Source organism: Panthera tigris, chromosome A1 (assembly GCF_018350195.1).
Source record: "Panthera tigris isolate Pti1 chromosome A1, P.tigris_Pti1_mat1.1, whole genome shotgun sequence".
Lineage (NCBI taxonomy): Eukaryota > Metazoa > Chordata > Mammalia > Carnivora > Felidae > Panthera > Panthera tigris.
Window position 1 is genome coordinate 105,620,308 of NC_056660.1, and position 10,395 is coordinate 105,630,702.

Genomic DNA, 10,395 nt, shown 5'->3' on the forward strand with positions numbered 1-10,395 from the left:
TAAATAAACATTAAAAAAATTAGCTTTGCTCAGGGATTATTTCTCTGAAAGCTATTGTTAGTGTTTCTTTTAATTCCTATAGAAGTAATATCTGTGTTCCATAACTATATGTGTAACACTGTGGAAGGCAAGTTTCAGTGGACATTATAGCAATGAAATAACTTGGTTATTGATATCAATAATTCAGAATATATTATAACACATTACAGGTAAGATTTGTCTTAAGTCTTTACATTAAGAAGGGCAATAAAAGTTAGAACGGAGAACATCTTTCTCTTTCCTCCTCAGTACCATTTTAGGAGACGGGATAAGTTTGTTGTTCTGTGTTGGAAACATAGGCAGTGCAGGGCTTTTGCTGTAGAGGTTGCCATATGCTCGCTCAGCCTTGCTTCTTCGTCCAAGACAAACAGCTAGACGATATGTGTCAGTATTCCTTGCAGTTTGATGTCACTAGACAACTGAATTCTGTCTAATACAACATGAGTAGAGTTCATGCATGACTTTTAGGCCCGGTCCATTTAAAACTCTTCCACCACTTTCCATGCATATTCATTGCACTGCTTTCCTGAGTACATGCAGAAAATCCAGGAGGAGATTTCCATGCCTTAAGGAACAATGGGAAAAGCCTGATTCCTGAATGGTGCTGACCAGAAATTCACAATTGGACCCTGTACATAAGAGATAAACTCTATGGTGCACAAGACTGAGATTCGAGGGTTTATTTCCTACAAGCTACTTTACTACCCTAGCTAATACAACTTAGAACAAAGGTTAGAATCTCTGATAGGAACTTTCGAGACCTTGAATTTTATTTTCTTAGTAAATTCATATCAAAATCAAAGAAATTAGGTTTATATATAACTATGGGCAGTTAAGTCTTCTTTTTCCAAAGAAGATTGTGAAAGCTGGTGAACGTAAGACAAGTAAAAACATTCTTATCTCTTAAAAGCCAGTGAAAATTTAAAAATATAGAAAACATATACTAGGTCAAAATCAGTATCAAGAATTGCTTAAGAAAAGGAGAAACTCAGCAAAAGAAGTTAAATTGATAGTGGTAACAAATATTATATAGTAAATTATGTGCATAGGAATATTCGCCTAAATCCATCCTCTGCCTGTGATTCACAAAAGGAGATGTAATGGCTATAAAATGCTGTTTTGTTTTCAGGGGCGTCCAGAGCAGAGTATGAAAGGTGAAGGTTTTTTGTTTGTTTTTTTTTTTTAATTTTTTTAATGTTTGTTTATTTTTAAGAGAGATAGAGACAGAGTGCAAGCGGGGCAGGAACAGAGAGAGAGAGGGAGACACAGAATCTGAAGCAGGCTCCAGGCTCTGAGCTGTCAGCGCAGAGTCTGACGTGGGGCTTGAACTCACAAGCCATGAGATCATGGCCTGAGCCCAAGTCAGACACTCACCCGACTCAGCCACTCAGGTGCCCCTGTTTGGGTTTTCTTTAAAGGTGTCAGCACATTTTCCACCTCTCCCAGAACATTAAATATTAAATATTTAAAAACCAGGTTTGGTTTTTTGAAAGAGGGGCAAGAACTTAAAGAGAATTGTGAAGGAATCTGAGTGCATAATCTTTCTGCATTTTTGTTTCAGCCTTGTACAATTCTATTATTTAAAACTAAATTGACAGTATCTTTTTATAGTGACCTGTCTTTATTGAAAAAACTATTTAGTTTTCTGAAAAACAATGATTTTTGCATTCAATTCTCATTGGTTTACATAATATTCATCAAAAACTTGTTTGGCAGCCATAGATAGGATAGATTTTATAGTAGACTGATTGACTCTTGGTAACCACCCATGTGGTAACAGCAGAGATTGGCTTTGTAGCAGTGAGAGTTCAGCATGCCATGGGCATTATGCACATTGCTTTACAGGGGGAACGTGGAAAGGTAATGAATCCAGAGAGCTGGCTCGGAGGAGCTGGGTTAAGAGAATGCAGACTCATGTTTTGATGATGCTCACTCTACCCACAGGGTCCGAGCTCCCTGACGCTTTTTCCTCCACTGCTCAGAGTATGCCTGGGACGTTATTCCGCCTGGTCTCCTCTGATGACCACATGGGTCACCTGTTCGATTCCTGACCACTTCCGCCAGACTCTTCCAAGCCACACACCATATTCAGATAGTGGGTGCTACCACGGCTGTGTCAAGTTCTGCTGTGCCTGGCAGTATCGCTGCTTCTCTTGAACCCAGTAATTCCCTGCTAGGCACTGTTCCTCTGGTGTGCTGAGGCTTTCAGGGTATCATAGCTATGCTGTTTGCAAAGTGTCTGCATGAAATGCTTGCATTCAATATCTTACGGAAATATAAGTGAAATAACTCCTTCGGGAGTTAACTCCTCAACTTGCACCCAGCCCATGGCAAACCCATCTCCGTATACATATATACATAAGGATTAGGACAGTAATTCAGATGAGGCTGGTAAAAATATAGATGCCAAGCAATTTTGACAGAAGTCTATGCGGTCTAGTCACTAATGTGGGTTATGATCATCTGCAAGACTCTAGTTTCTCTTTAGGATTATATATTTTCCAGGATTCTTCTCATTTTTTCAAGCTAATGTGCCTAGGCTTTCCTGTTCCCAGAGAGAAATACATCTTAAGCTCATGATGACACTTGATAACCTAAATATAAGCTTAATTATAACATGGCTATCTCCTGAATAAAGCCTAGCCTAAATAAAGATAGTTTTCAGTTACCTGTGTAAAGAACTATTCCAAAATTTAGCAGCTTAAAACAACAACCTTTTAACTGTATTATGATTTTGTGTGTCAGAAATTCAGACAGGGCTCAGCTGGGCTCTTCTGTGTCTCCACATGATGCTGACTGGGTTCGCTTAGTGATATTCAGCTGATGACCAGGTTGGACTGGGGGAGCCAAATTGCCTTCACTTGTGCCTGGGACCTTAGGAAGGATATCTGGAAAACTACTCTCCCCTGTTCTCCTATTCATCTCCATGTAGTCTCAGGACCTATTTGTTCTCTGCAGGATGTAGCTGGACTTCACAGCAAAATATTTCCAAGGACATAGTGACGTAAATTAAATACTTGGTGTATAAGACGTATATTCATATGTATATTTACACACACACATATGTGTATACATATATATATTATTTTGCGCTTAGATGATAGATGTATTAGGTATGGGTGTTTGGTTACAAGCCATATTCATGTGATCCCTCTAGTCAATAAAATCTCTACTGTCAACTGAATATATTGATTGTTGATTTAGTGCTCCTACATGAATGAGGCTCACTTAATCCTCAGAAGAACCCTATTAGGTAAGTATTATTATTGTTGTAACTTTAGAGATGAAGAAACTGAAGTTTAAAGGCTAAAGTGAACTTCCCAAGGTGACACAGAGTGTGGTAGCAAGTACTGCCTATGGTTAGTCCTGTGCCCCATCTCTGGAGTATCTTGCTTGGGGAGGGTGCATGGTAGAGCCTAGAGTGAATGAAGTAGGGATTGAGTCTCATGGGTAATGGAGTCTCTCTCCAGTGGGACTGGAGTCAACCCCATTAAGGGACCTAGGGGCTAGGTCAGGACGCAGCAGAGACCGAAATCTTGGTAAGAGCCAGTGAAAGCCCCACTTACCCCTCCTCCTCAGTCATAGCCATCTTTAGGCATTCACAGCTAGAAGATAGAGCTTTTTTCAGCTCTATAAAAAGATAGAGGAAAGATAAATATATGGCTATTATCTGAACCAACTCTTCAACAGTGACCATTCCAGAGAGACTGATGGTCTGAACATACGAACTACTTTTGGCACACTGTCCAAGTCATTTACACTGGCTGGACCAGACACATGAACTAACCTGGATGTGATGATGGCTTGCACCATAGATATAATGGGCTTGAAACCCTGGTAAGTACCAATAATTGCATTACCCTTGAGTCTTACATGTAGACAGGAGGTTTTCATAAGACCAGTCTAAGAGTGAGGTCTTAGTCTCATCTTAAAATCTCTAGGATGAGTGAGGCCAGGCAACATGCTGGCAATTAGCAAGAAAAGAGTGGCCTCACTTGAAGTCTGCACATTCAGATTTTTATTGGGGTTAGGGAATGTATACATGTTACAGGTGTGATGATGAAAGTCAGCACAAGGAAAGTCTGGGATGAGGGCTGCCAACACTAAGGGATAAGCAGATCTTTACATAGAGGAGTTGAAGATAATGTCATATTGCTGTGAGCTCAGGAAGGGTAACAGGAGGGGTAGGAGATGGCTTAATTTTAAAATAAATTCAAAGTTTTACCTGTTACATGGTTCCGGACATTTTAATGTCAGTATCAAAATTGTTACTTCCAAGAACAGGAAAAATATTGTCCCATCAAATAAAAATAAAAGACATTGGAAGACAAAATAATGTTTTATTATTACATTTCAAGAATGAGTTGTGTTTGAGGTGCCTGGGTGGCTCAGTCACTTAAGCGTACGACTTTGACTTAGGTCATGATCTCACAGTTCCTGAGTTCGAGCCCTGCATCGGGCTCTGTGCTGACAGCTCAGAGCCCGGAGCTGGCTTCAGATTCTGTGTCTCCTTCTATCTCTGCCCTCCTCTAATTCCGCTCTGTCTCCCTCTCTCTCTCAAAAATAAATAAACATTTAAAAAAATTTAAAAAGAAGAAGGAGTTGTGTTTGTCCAATACAACTCTGTATAATGCAACATTAAATGATGGTTTTCAATGATCAAATACATTAAACTGTTTAGAAGAGTTATAAATACTTTTAAGTCTATCACAGGAACAAATTTATAGTGTCTGCATGTTCAAAAAAATATTTTTTTCATTTTACAGAGAGAGAGAGAGAGCACATGAGCAGGAGTGAGAGGCGGGGGGGGGGGGAGAGAGAGAGAGAGAGAGAGAGAGAGAGAGAGAGAGAGAGAGAGAGAGAATCCTAAGCAGGCTCCATGCTCAGCATGGAGCCCAACACTGGGCTCTATCCCTTGACCTTGGATCGTGATCTGAGCTGAAATCAAGAGTTAGACTGAGCCACCCAGGTGCCCCCCATTTTCAAAATTTAATTGTCATGTTACTTTCTCCAGAGTTCAAATATTGAACTCCTTAAATGTTATATAAAAAAGGATAGTCTAAATAGGTAGTTGAAATAAACTAAACGAATAAAACTAAATACATCAACCACTAATATCTAAGGTAACTGGTTTATTTTCCATTTCTAATCCAAGTTTCTTTCATATCTTCATAAAACTGTCCTTCCTCACTTCTAGTAGCATCATACTTTTTCTTATGTTTGAGTTTCATTTTTAGTATGATTGTAGTATGAATATATCTGCTAAGCATATATCATGTCTGATATTTCAATTAGACGTTGAAGCAGAACCTAGCTGTTATAAATATCTCATAGTGATAACCTCTTTTCCAGCAGTGTCATGGGATAATCTGTCATTGTGTAGACTTATTATATTTAAGTACCGTCAAAGCAACATTAAGACAGTGTTTTATTTTCATGAAACATCTGTATCTTCTCATTCACAGTTACTTACTGGCTCCTTATTTATTTATTATTTTTTAATTTCCCAGTGGATAACTGTGGCAGTTGCTTCTATATTTTCCTAGTGATAAATCCCAATACTTCATCAACCTTATATTTTAGCACATTAGTTGCTCAAATAGATTTCATATCACCGTATGTTTCTGCTGTCTGTTCATATGCTATTTTCCTTAATTCAGGAAATGAGGAAAAAAACTGTTCTTGCTCTTTTTGCTGATACAGTATGTTATTATTTTATAACAGGCTTGAAAGTAACCTTTTCTTTTTAATTGCTAGGGAAGAACATAATGTGCACTGTTATCTCTATATAAATTAGAATCTCAGAATTTGCACAAAATGAAGTATATAAGTCTACATAGGAATGGTAACGTAAAAGATGAATGTCGAAGTGACCATCAGACTATTAGTCTTCATTAACTTAAAGGAGAGTCTGCTAGGGAGGAAAGGACCCAAAAGCACAAGAAAAGCAAAGAAAGGCAACCAGGGTCACTCAAGGGAAGGGAAGGGAAGGGAAGGGAAGGGAAGGGAAGGGAAGGGAAGGGAAGGGAAGGGAAGGGAAGGGAGAGGAAGGGAAGGAAAGGGAGAGGAAGGGAAGGAAAGGGAAAGGAAGGGAAGAGAGGGAAGGGGCGGGGAGGGGAGGGAAAGGAAAGGAAGGGAATGGAGGGGAGGGAAGAGAAGGGAAGGGAAACAAAGGGAGGGGAGGGAAGGGAAGGAAGGGGAGGAGAAGGGAAGGGAGGGGAGGAGAAGGGAGGGGAGGAGAAGGGAGGGGAGGGGAGGGGAGGGAAGGTTTACAGAATTTAAGAAAAGGGGATGGGGCGTCCAACTTGGCTCAGGTCATGATCTTGCCATTCATGGGTTCGAGCCCTGCATCAGACTCTGCTGAGAGCTCAGAGTCTGGAGCCTGCTTTGGATTCTGCCTCTCTCTCTCTCAAAAATAACTAAACATTAAAACAGACACACACACACACACACACACACACACACACACACACAGAAAAGGGGATGTCAGAAAAAGAGGGATGGGTAAATCTCAAACCATTCAGATATCCACATTACAGGTTTTGAAATTTACTTAAGGAAAACTAATCTAAAATTTGTGAAAATATTCCTTGAAGAGCCATGATTTTAGAATTATCTTCACTGTCATCAGTTTTCATTGCAAGTAGATTGACCATTTCAAACAGAAATAGGGCTTTTATGCAACAGGATAAAAAAACTGTAGGTAAGTTGTAATTGCTCAGGAAAGAAAGGCAAGTAGAATTAGTAAGGATACTATTGATGGTTAATATCAAGGGGCACAATGGTAGAATGGAAAGGGTGTGAAGTGGTTCTTGAGCTGCCCCACTGCAGATGATCCCAAACACGGTTGGGCAAGTTAAATTTTCTGGGCCTCAGCTGCCTGTGGTGGAAGATGATAGATTTGTTCTAAGAAAACTTTAAAGTTCTTTTTTGAGTTTACAATTCAAGAAAAATGCTTTTCAAAGTCTTATAAGAAAAGGTCGCAGATCTCTATCAAGATGATGTCATGCATTTACAAGATGTTCTGTTAGAACCCTAAAATTATAAGGAGCTCATTTAAAGAACATATGCCCCGGGGCACCTGGATGAGTCAGTCCCTTAAGTGTCCAGCTTGGGCTGGGGTCATGATCTTGTGGTTTATGAGTTTGAGCCCCACATCAGGTTCTGTGCTGACAGTGCAGAGCCTGCTTGGAATTCTTTCTCTCTCCCTCTGTCTCTTCCCCTCTCTGCTTGTGCTCTGTCAAAATATATAAATAAACTTAAAAAAATAAAATGAAGAACATATGCACAGTGGCACTCCAATGTAAATTTACTCAGACCATGTAAATCATTTGTGCCTTAGTGCTTATAGAAAATAGTACTGTTGGGAGGACTGCGTGGGCAACAGCGTGGTGTGTGACAGGCATGGGGCTATAGGGCTGTGGGAGGCCACTTAGTGCTGGCTGCTGAGCAGGGGTTGCTGGGGATAGGCCATGAGCCACCTTCACCTCATCCTCCTGCCTTGGCCGTGGCCCCTGGGTCCCAGCATCCATAGCCCGAGGGCCCTGAGCTCTACCTGGCTCATTACCAGGACATGTGGAGACTGGTGCATGACTGCCCCCTCTGAGATCTGCTGTCTCCTGAACCCAGCAGCTATCTATGCCAACAACGAGATCATCCTGCCTGATGTTGAAGACCATGGCTTGGAATACCACTATATGCTGGCCCAATACACAGATGTGTTGCACTCTAAGATCTTCAGTGCCACCTGTGACGTCCTGATTAACACTATAAGTGCCCAGAGAGGATCTGGAAATATGACTATGACCCCAGCTTTGCTATCGAAGGCCTCCGCTACATTCAGAAGAGCCTTCCGGTGAAGATTGATGCCTTCCAGTACATGATGCTGGGGATGGCCTCCAAGGGCCTCCAGCCTGTGCCTGAGGAGGAGGTGATCCACCTATATGGGGACACCCAGTACATCCACTGTACCAGATGAGTGGCTTCTGTGGAAAGGGTCTTTCCATCCAGAAGTTCATGGACATCTCCCTGCCACAGATGGCACTCTGTCCTGCAAGGTGGACCACTTCCTAGGTCACTGACCAAGCTCACCTCTGCAAGGATGTGACGGGTGCCATTCGAGCCATGGATGTGAAGGGCCTCGTGTACCAGTGGATTGGGCGGGATATGGACAAGGACATCCTGAGAGGGGATGAGACATTTGCTATCCTGAGCTGCCCGGTGGCCCATAGGAAGCAGCTGTTCCTCACCACTAACAGTCCTTTCAGCTTCATGAACAAGGGGATGTGGCACAGGGTGGGTCCTGACTGGCGCCAACTCTTCAGTATGGTCATCGTCCAGGTGGACAAGCCCAGCTTCTTCACTGACTAGTGCAAACCTTTCAGAAAACTTGATGAGAAGGGTTCCCTGCACTGGGACCACATCATATGTATGACTTCTTGCACCTGACAGAATAGGGTGGTCTCTGCGTGCTCTACTTCAGAGACCACGTGTACAGTGACCTGGTGGACCTCATGCTGTGGGTGCCATCATTCCTAAGTTAGAGCGTGAGATTCACGTCATCAGCATGGAGCAGTACAATACATGGACTCACTGACATGGCAGCAAGCGCTCACGGGGCTGCTGGAGAGCATGCTAACCTACCAGTATGCCAAATCGCTGTAGGTTCTGGCTGCCTGGATGAAGGAGCTGCAGGAGCCAAGGTGCATCACCAAGGCCCCGTTCGATGCTCAGTTTGGGAGCATGTTCACACCCTCCACAACCCCACCTACATCTCATGGTGCCACATGCCCTTTTCTGACCTCTACACGGCCTCCCCAACTGTCTGCTCAACTACCTTGTGCACCTCACCTTCTGCCCACACTGCAAGCCCTTGCAGCCAGAGGTACCATTCTGGATGGACCAGCTCTGCACTGGCTGCAGGAAGACACCCTTCCTTGGAGACATGACCCACATCCACTGAGTGCACCTTTACTCTCCAGAACAGGGCCTTAACCCCTCATGCCCCGCCCACTCTGGGCATCAGTCCAGGGCAGGCAGTAAATGTGGTCTCTCTCCTGGAAAAAATAAAAAAGAAAGATTGTACTTTTGGTCAAACCTGAAACTCTGGCAGTATCTATCCTTTGTAGTCATGAACAGGGACTATCTTACAGTGCTCCCATATGAAATGTGATGGGATTCATGTTTAGCACAAATTCCTCTCTGGAGAAGTTTCACATTGAGTCCAAAGTTGATGACTTGATTATTCATTCTTGACTTTTAATCTTCTTTGTGTGTGTCTGTGTTTACAGAAGATAAAAATGTAATTTCTATTATACAGCTATTAGAATGATTAAAATAAAAAAAACACAACACCAAATGCTGGCAAGAATGTGAAGCCACAGAAAATCTCATTCATTGCTGGTGGGAATGCAAAATGGTTCAAGCACTTTGGAGGACAGTTTGGCAGTTTCTTACAAAAGTGAATATACTTTTACCATAGGATCCTGTAATCATGCTCTTTGGTATTTACCCAAATGAGTTGAAAACTCATATCCACACAAATACTTGCATGTGGATCTCTGTCACAACTTTATTTATAATTGTCCAAAATTGGAAGCAACCAAGATATCCTTCAGTAGGTGATGTGATTAAATAAACTGTGATATAAATAAACAATGGAATATTAGTACTGAAAAGAAATGAGTTACCAAGACACAAAGACACAGAGGAATCTTAAATACATATTACTAAGTAAAAGAAGCCAATCTGAAAGTCAACATACTGTATTAATCCAAACATATGACATTGTGGAAAAGGCATGATTATGGAGACAGTAAAAAGATTAGTAGTTGCTAGGCGTTAGGGACGTGGGATAGGTGACTAGCTAGAACTGAGGATTTGGGGGGCAGTGAAAGTATTCTGTATGATTCTATAATGGTGGATAAATGTCACTATATATTTGGCAAAACCCATAGAACTACAATACTAAGAGTCCATCCTAACTTAAACCATGGAGTTTGGTTAATTTTGGTACCAGTATTGGTTCATTGATTGTCACAAATGTCCCCATTCTGGTGAGGATGTTGATAAGGGGAGAGGCTGTGCATGTGTTGGGGGAGGGCACATATGAGAATTCTCTGTTCTTTCCTCTCAACTTTGCTGTGAATCTCAAACTGCTCTAAAATATGAAAGTATATTAAAAAGAAAATGCCTCCATTTTAATAAGTAGAAATGCCATCCTCCTTCTTGCTGAAAAATAGAAGAAAACAACAAAAACAAACTCCAGAGTCTTCCTTGAAGTCTATTTTGTTCATATACTATATTATATCTATTAGCAAATCCCATTAGCTCTATATTTGAAATTTACTCAAAATC

At 41.5% G+C, this 10,395-nt stretch overlaps 1 pseudogene; it reads left to right on the plus strand.

Annotated features, from left to right (window-relative positions):
- The first annotated feature begins 1,857 nt into the window (after positions 1-1,857).
- Positions 1,858-9,001, plus strand: LOC102957703 (annotated as a pseudogene).
- The last annotated feature ends 1,394 nt before the right edge of the window (positions 9,002-10,395 follow it).